Below are 9,231 nucleotides of genomic sequence, written 5' to 3' on the forward strand. Positions count from 1 at the left end.
TTTGTGCACTCTATGAACATGATACTACTATTCTCAGCCTGATGTAGTAGTCTCATGTAGTATTGTATTGATGTAGTATTCTCATAGTAGTCTGAATGGATGGTCCTGCATTACTGACAGCCTTACACATGCTCTTATCCAGTTCCTGACTGCCCATCTGCAACTATTCATAAGCATCACAGGTCATAAAAGCAATGCTGATCATCTCCCACACAACCTCTCTGATACTTCTATAGTTTAAGTTTAGAAACATGCTCCATGACTAGTACAACCAGTACATTTTCAATCTGCCCGACACCTGGGAAGCAAAGGTAAATTGTCAATCACAGTCAAAATTATGAAACAAAAGTAAACTTCCCACCCTGTGGCCAAGTAATGCCTACTAAACTTCACTCTTAGGGGGCAGCAATGCTTGTGGGTGGTTAGCTCAGAATATTATCATCATTACGACTTGACACACTTCAACTGAGCGCCAGAGCTTGGCTGGGCATAGAAGGGTTGTTGCACATGTTGTAACTGAGGTACAGCAACTTAAATTTCTCACAGGCCACAGGCCAGCACCATCTTTTATGGTACCACTGTCACCAGCAAATGTTAGTCTTTCCCTCACACCAGGCATCTGATGTGTGAAACACATGGGAAAGGTTCCTAACATTAAGCCTTCTAGCTGCTTTTAGCTTCCTATTCCCACTGAATGGCTGGTCATTTCAGTGCTCCAGATAAATCTTAAAACCTTGGCTAAATACTTGTACACCACATGATCACCACACATCTCAGCCCATCTGAAACCCTTTTCTTAACCAGCAGATAGTGCTCACATATGTGAGCAAATCTGCCTGTCATGTGCACAACAGCCCTGATAGGGTCAATGCTTATCATCTTAGTACTAATGTGGACAAAGGTGCAGGAGAGAGGGGTTGAGCAATCCAAGATTAATTTAATGCAAGTGGTTCTGCTTCTGAGACACAAAGTATTTTAAGTCTCACTTGCATTTCCACCATCAACATGATGGGGCACTGGTATTGAAGCCTCAGCAAAGCAAGGAGTAAACTTTGACAAATAATGCTAGCTGTCTAACAGAACAATGTGAGCAAGCCCACATCACCTTCAAAAACAAGCCACTGGTGATGGAAAATATGTCTCCCAACTCACACAACTCACTCACAAAACCCTGGTGATGATGGAGATGTGGAAAAAGCCAGCAACCTAGTATTGCCATGTCTTAATTTAATTTGCAGTGTCTGATGGCTGTGAATGTCATGTTCTTGTAAATGAGCCAATATTTTGAACTTGATCACTTGATGAGCAGAAATGCATCTTCCCTCAAAATTTTGCATATATGTTTTCACTTCAATCACAATCCTGGACTTTCACTAAATATTTTGAAATGACGAGAATGAGTAGGTTCATAAGTTGCTATGATCAACAGCACAAATATGTAAAAGTTTAGAAGTAATGAGGTATGTACAAAAATGACCAGTCAGGCAACAATGACATCATCAACCTTGCGCTTCAACATCATAAGACTAAGGCATGGATGATTAATGCAAACAGGATTAATGGGTGGTATTATTTAACAGTTAACTTAAGTGGAAAGCAATGCATGGGAGTTGGGTGTTTCTTGGTGTTCTAGCCCCAAGACATTTGTTCTCCACAAGTATACATTGGAAACAATATTCTCTAAAAAAAGGTCTTTGTGTGCAACATGAGGTGCAAACGAGCTGCTCCTGAAACTTCATCGGCATCATGTGCCATGCTCACCACAACTACACAAGTGATGCCACTTGCGGGTTTCGGCTGAATATTTTTTATCATACCACACACAATCTTTCCTTTTGTTCCACTTAGTGCTCAAGTTGGTTGCCGCTCATCAGCACATCTTTAACCCACCTCCCCATCCAACCAACAACACTCCCTCACTCAGATGCCCGACTCAGAGCCCACACTCAAAACAACAAGGGCCTCTCCTGACAGGCATGGTGGCCAGGAAGACCAAAGAGAACATCTTGTATGGGTCATGATTAAATGTTTCTGGATAACATGCTGAAATTGTTGTAACACAATACACACTGATACCAGAATACATATCAGACTAACATATGCATAGGTACACACACACGCACACGCACACACACACACACATATATATATATATATATATATATATATATATATATATATATATATATACATCTGTATATGAGATGAACCAATTATATATCAGGTAAAAATAAGGTTAAATTCCTTTAGATACTACTTTATTGAAGCTCCATTTGACACTATACAAAGTGGACATTATATAACAGATATACCAGTGACCTCAAACACCATCCAAAATGCTCACTTGGGCATGACAAATTCCACACCTCCTCAAGTCACCAACTCTTGGGGAGGATTTTACATTGGAGATGCCACCACCAAGGAACATAAGCTGAATACAGGATGAACATCAACAGAGGGGGCATTAAACAAAACCATGCAATTTTCCTACTGATCTACATAATGTCACCCCCAAAGTATGGTGTGGGTGTAAAGCTATAGCAGAGTTTCTTGTTTTCTGCCAAGCAGATATTTTGGTTTTATCATAAAAAATCAGTTGCATTTTTGAAATCTCACTTTGATTTAGAGCTTTCCAAATGAACAATTTGTACAAAACCATTACGGTCCTAGAATGATGATGATTTGGGCCTTGGGCTCAATGACTACATTGGTCATATGGTGCCCATACAATCCTAGAAAAGCAATATCAAAACTGGTAAATAACTAATAGCAGATGTGTCCTTGTTGTTGAAGACTGCTACTCTGTGCATGCCATTTCTCCTCTCCTTTTGCTTTTTTTACAAGAGGGCACATGGGGTGTCAGGTGGTGACCATGGGATCTGTAGATAATACAGACAAGGTGTAAATTCAGCCCAGCATCATACACTGGGTATAGCATTGTGTTAGCCTAGTCAGAAAGAGCAATGAATAAGTGAAATAGTGATAACTTTTTAGGGCTGACTTGTTCTATTGCAACAAAATAATTATTTGATCCCTGCCCCCATTGACCTATGAGACATGGTCATGCAGCAGTGCAGCTTGATGTCCCAGAGTGAAGTTTTATATATAACTTTGTGGAGGGGGTGAGCAGAGAAAATAATTTAAACTGCACTGATTGTGCAAACCTTGTTCTCCCTGAACTTGGCCAAATTTCTTCTCAAGGTTGGGGAGGGACTAGAGTCCCATCCCACTGAATGGGGAAACTACACCCCTGGTCCCAAATTTAATATATCTAGGACAGTAGAAACCCATGTGGGTGTCAAATTGTTCCAGCATCTGTCCCCTGCTGAGAAAGATTGCATCTTAGCTAGAAGATAGCTGCACTTATTACCATGTCTTAGATGTTCCTTTTTTAATGCAGTGGTTAACATACCACTTCAATTATAAATTTATGGTCATGCATTCTGGGGGAGTGTGCAACAGGTGCAAAGCATCCCAAATATTGGTTTTCATGAGCCATAAGTGAGACTTGCCCCTTTGTAATAAAACTGACAATATAAGCAACTTCATATCCACCCCATAGCCTCCCACTTAGGAAGCAGGCAGTAACCATGGCAGCTAAAAAATTCAATAATTACACAAAACAACCTTCAATGGTCTCTGACAACCACAGAGACCAGATGGTGCATGGTTTTTACTCTAAGCCACAGCTTACTAACGACTTACTAAAGCACCAGTTGAGCATACAGCGCAAACACACCTAAACTATTTTGTTCTCACTACAAACCGTGATTAAAATTTGTTGCTCCCTCCCCACGAGCCAAAACAAAATTTCAGATTCGGGTGGAAAGAAACACACAAGAACACGCGTGAGGATTGCATGCCGTTGTCAGGAACACTCGGACACGGCGACAGCACAACACTAAAGTGACGCACCTGCAGTTATGATTTCCAGCGAATATGCCGGGTGCAGGGCGGATAATCAGCAAAAGAAATTATCGCATTCGGCAAAATTCAGGTTGCAAAACAAGGGACGCCGCGTGTGTGTCATACGTTGCAGAGGAAAGACAGTTTATCGCACACGGTCACCCGCGCTATCGCCCCCAGCACCTGGCTGGCGATCCCGTTTGTTGACACGATTCCAAGGCCATATCCCTCAACCAAAATATCATTCATATTTTCTACCATATAAAATGAGCATCCACTTAGAACCGAATATGCTTTGAAGAAAAATGCTTATAAGAAGCCATGGATATTTCATTAAGAAGATATTTCTTCCAATTTACCAGACTGCATCTGTGCCACATTTGTTATTTTAAGGCTACAAACTTCTTTGATTTGGTACCCCACGCGAGTACCATAGACATGCGTCAGGCCAATGATACCACACTAGCGCCGTCACTTTATCTTTTTAGGGGAGAACGCTCCGATGCTCGCCTTAGCACCACCACAACCAACACCCCTCCTTACACTCCTTTTTCTCCCCCCCCCCGCTCCACACTGATGGACATGGACCAAAAAGGAATACTGAAGCATGGAAACAGAAAATTACCCTGAAATGCAAACAAAGCAGGTACATGAAGTAATCACAATTAGGCTCATGCTCATTTTGCACCGTATTGTATCCTGCACTAGCCTTATAGTTTTTTCTTCCAACTGTTTCAAATGTTACCATGGGATAGCGCATGGATCGGTCAAAAATGGCCTGTACTACGCGGCAGCAGGAACAATTGGCCGGGCCCGCAATTTCCATTGGTCAGATCCCTGACACATCGTGAGGACCTGCATCTGGCAGTGGGTCCTGCCGGGTGCAGGATGCCAAAGAGTCCTGTGTCCTGTCATGGCCCCGTGCCCCCCCCCCCCCCCCCCCAGGATCCGCCTATGTGCTCGAGGCCCTCTAAGCACGAGAACTTACGACGCGAGTTCACATAAAGACGATGCAAGGGCCCTGTATCTGTCAGGGACGCCAGTTCCGGACGGGGCTCTCCACCTCTGCACCCAAGGACTCGCTATGCCGAACTGGATTATATGGCCCATTATAGGATCGCCTACGGAGACATGGGACCTTGCTGCGTCGATGAACAGGAGAAGCGCCAAGGATTTTGAGTTGGGAGCGGGTGCAGGATTTTCTAGGGGTTTCCTGGACCGAATGGGATTTCCTCACAAGGGGGGGGGGGAGGTTGCCACTGGGCAGTGTCGGCGAGGAGAGGGGCACTGAGGGCGTGTGCCCCGTAACACAAATTTTAAAAGATCATAAACGAGGCCCCTCATCCTCCAGCAAAGCGTTTCGCTGGAACAAAACAGGGCGTTCTGTCCCAGAAAACGGCCTCCTGATGCGCGGAGAAGCCTTCTGATCGAATACGGAATGCTTTTTATTCACGGCTGCAAGACAGGGAACGAAGAGCTCAACGGTACTAAAACTCAGTGGGAGCTAGCAAAGAGTATGGGTTGAAAGAGGTCGGCGTCGGGCCCTTTGCGCTTTATTATTTTTACGAATAATATTGGGATGGGATTAGAAAGTAGGGCGCTGTAATTTGCTAACGATGTAAATTTGGCGGGAGCATCGAAAAACACAGACCAGATGGCACTTGACTCACAGTAGCTAGTGAACTGGGCCTCCCTGTGGAGGATGTCATTTCATGGTGATAAGCATACGGTGATGCATTCGGGTAGTTCTGGAAGCGAGGGTATTAACTATAACTTGAGAGGCCGTGAGTTGGACTGGCTCGAGTAAGAAAAGCACTAAGGGATTCAATTTTTCAGAGATTTGCAGGCTGGAAAGCAACATGGGACTGCTAAGAAGGCGCTTCGAATACTGGGATTTATCAACAGGAAAATCCATTGTCCTGAGTTGGAATGTTGTGAACAGTTGTACTTAGCTTGTGTCACACCACAGCCATAGTATTGTGTGCAGACTTGGTCCTCGCCCTTCCAAAAATATATAGATAAGCTGGGGAGAGTTCAGCGAAAAGCAGCTAGGATGATACATGGGAATAGCAAATTATACAAGGATAGGCTTAGGGCATTAAATTTGTATTCACTGAAATGTCGTAGACTTAGAAGGGATCTGATAGAGGTATTCAAGATTATGAGAGGGATAGACAAGGTAGCTCTGCAAGGAACGCGGGCAACTAGGACGATACTTAAAGGAAACCAGCTTCAATTACCTAAAGGTAGGATTAGGCATATGAAGAGACAGATGTCATTTAGTCGAAGAGAAATGAATCATTGGAATGGACTTTCGATGTGGAACGTTCCATTTACCATAGATTGTAAACCGAAATGGGTTGGAAATTTGTATGAACATTGCCAACCCATGTATGTCTGGAAATGGCCAGCCCTATGGCAGAGTTGATGACAAAAGTTATGTAACACAGTTTTGAGCATGCGCGCTCGCCAATCATAAAAACAAAGCCCCGACGCCTAGCGTTGCACTCCCCATACGCCGTACGTCGTTGGTCCCACGGCTAACACTAGGCGGTGGCCAGCGGGACGAGGACAGTATAGAAGATAGGGATAATGACCACAATACTGACGCATCTGAAATAAGTATTCTTAAATGCATCAGGACATCATTTCGCACATTTCGTAGGCAGGCGTGGTAATATTTCACCCGTGCAATTTTTAGATTGTAAAGAACGGGTTGGCACTTACAGCACCGCAAAATGGTGCTGGAATCTGGTGGTGGGACTGGAAGAGTAAATATAATTTGTTGTGTGCTGCTGTAACTGTTTATCTGTCCAGAACACAATCTCCAAATAATAAAAGATACACAGCCGTCTAGTATTTGAACGGAACGATATGAGTTTTGGAATATCATCGGAAACTTTATTTCGCGAGGATCGTTCTCGCGCACCCCCAGCCCACCTGCTGGCGTCACCTGCATCGGCCAACGCCGTTCGATTTTACGGAAAGTGCAACCCCAACCATCGCTGCTTTTGGCCCATGGCGTGGGCATGCAGGCTCAAACTTGTACAAGTAATTTCATTCACTGATCTATTCTGCAAATGAATGGACATTCTCAGGCAACCACGGAGTGACATTTTTTCTTTTTTGACCTAGTTTCGATCCACTTTATTGAGTACTTATAAGACCCCCTACCTTTTCCGGATAAGGGGCGCTGTGAGTAAAATATCAGGTGGCGCATTATCGTCTCCGGTCAAGAGCTGAATGGCCAATCTGTCCCAAAGTGGGTTACCTACCAGCTGCCATCCAGGCAACACAGGAGCTGGGTCCCCTGATGGATCCGGAGGCCCTGAGAGGGATACGTTCTGCATTGCTCGCCTCCCTGATGTGGGAGGCCTGCTGACTTGCGATGTTGGCCCGGATCGACGCAGGAACCCTCATCAACAGGGGCAGTGCAGCCGGAAAAGGGGAGAAGGGCGGTCAGTTAGCGCAATGACTGCCGGCAGGAGGGGTGGGGGGAATTATACCTTTGTCTCTTCCAATTTTGTGGGAAGCCCTTTTCCTAAATTAAGGGCATTGTAACTACCTGTAGGTTCAAGGAGGTCCAATAACTGAGTTAAAGAGTAATAAATCGGACTCAGAAGACCCTTTTCTACATCGAAAGGCCCGTTTCCTGGTCATGAAACTACCTTTATGAGTAATGCAGTCCATGATTTCGATCAGTAGGTTAAGTGTTGGGCTAACGCGGCCCGGTTGCTGACCCGGGATGCCCACGTTTCAAAAAAGGATGAGCTCGTTTTGGGTTAGGAGGCGCCATCTATCTTCAGAATGCCGTATTTTGAGAGCAGCAGACGCCTTTCATGCATGAGATGGTCGCCGTTCCGTCTCAGAATGCCGCATTTTGCGTTAGCGCGGCCATTTGGCCAGCTTTGGAGGCCTCCTTCGTAGACATAGGGACATAAAACGTAAAGGCATCAGGTCAACAAAAAGTTACAACGGCCCAATGGGGTTGGCCTGCCTCAGGCTCCGCTCACATCCTAGACATTAATCTTGCCGCCTGACCTGCCTGAATATAGCTATAACTGTAATTTTAGAGCGATAGAACTTGTCCAAACGATTTTGTATGTTGCTAGAGAAGGATTTCCTAGAGCTTGACTTTAGGAAGTCCCTCTCGCCCATTTCGGTGTACAATCTATTTAAAGGTAGTGTTTAAAGTCTTTTTAAAACTGATTTTTTATTTAAATGTTTAAAGGTCTATTTAGAGGAAGTGTTGCACATTTATATGACATTTTGAACTGAAACAGCCATCTTGAAGATCATTCACTGCAGTTCACAGTCCTGCCCTTTTTAAGACCTAACCCGCTCTGATTTTTTAGCTACAAGGCTGCGAAAATGCTTGTGAGCTACTTCGGGGAAACTTTAAGTTCACCCAGGCATCCATGACGCAATAATACCGTCATTCAAATCCTGCCATTCCATTTGCCGCGCGATGATTAAGACCAAAAAGAATATAGCTGTTGTGCCATTTATATATGGCTTTCGTGAACACGATTTCCAGATTTAACGGTCGTCAATTGATGTCCGTCAAGTTGGCGATTTCTTCAACGATTTTTTTTTTCAGCGACGGCTTCCAACTCTTCTGAAACACGCATTGAAACCAATGTTGGGACAAGAACATCAAAAATGGCGTTTATTTTACAATGTCATGCGATCTTGAAGGTAAAAAAGGTCAAACGATTGGAAGCTCTGCGTTACCAAAACATCACCAGCCGATTTTGAATTTGCAGGTATCATGATATTTACCAGCGTAAGAGCTAGCGCCCATAAACATGTTCTCACCTCTAAAAATCACCTTTCAGCGCAAACTTTATGATTAAAAGACCGGGACCTTTCTATTGCTCAAGTAGTTACCGGCCGATTTCAAGCTTGCAAGCACCAAAATGTTAAATAGCACATGAGCTAGCATCCGTCATAAAAGTCCTGACCTCTCAATACCACCTTTCAACATCAAATACAAGCTCAAAGGACGGGCAAAGCCATAGCAGGAACAAATTGCCGTTTAATTTTGAGCTTACAATAACCGGAATATTCATCACAGAAGACCCGACGTCATTCAAAAAGTCATTATCTCTAGAGGTTACCCCTCTAGATCAAGAAAGGCTCAAATTTCTGGGAATCGTGGCGATTCATTCTACGATTTATTCAACGACCAGTTCCGATTTCTCTGAAAGCGCGGCATGTGCCCAAATATGTCACGAGGACACCAAAAATGATGATTATTTTGCAATTTCATGTGACCTTCAAGGCCAAAATCAGGATAAAAGGAGGGGAAATCTATGCAAATAA

The 9,231-nt window shown here is 44.0% G+C and overlaps 1 protein-coding gene across 1 annotated transcript in view; it reads right to left on the reverse strand.

Moving 5' to 3' along the window:
• Positions 1 to 4,101, reverse strand: part of LOC119100838 (Golgi phosphoprotein 3 homolog sauron) — a 9,390-nt gene extending 5,289 nt beyond the window's left edge. The window contains exon 1 of the mRNA XM_037223998.1: positions 3,916 to 4,101. The gene's annotated coding sequence lies outside the window, so the exon portion shown is untranslated. The remainder of the gene's footprint in view (positions 1 to 3,915) is intronic.
• Positions 4,102 to 9,231: the final 5,130 nt, after the last annotated feature.

This window comes from Pollicipes pollicipes, unplaced genomic scaffold, assembly GCF_011947565.3.
Source record: "Pollicipes pollicipes isolate AB1234 unplaced genomic scaffold, Ppol_2.1 Scaffold_4881;HRSCAF=5763_pilon_pilon_pilon, whole genome shotgun sequence".
In the NCBI taxonomy this organism is placed as follows: Eukaryota; Metazoa; Arthropoda; class Thecostraca; order Pollicipedomorpha; family Pollicipedidae; genus Pollicipes; species Pollicipes pollicipes.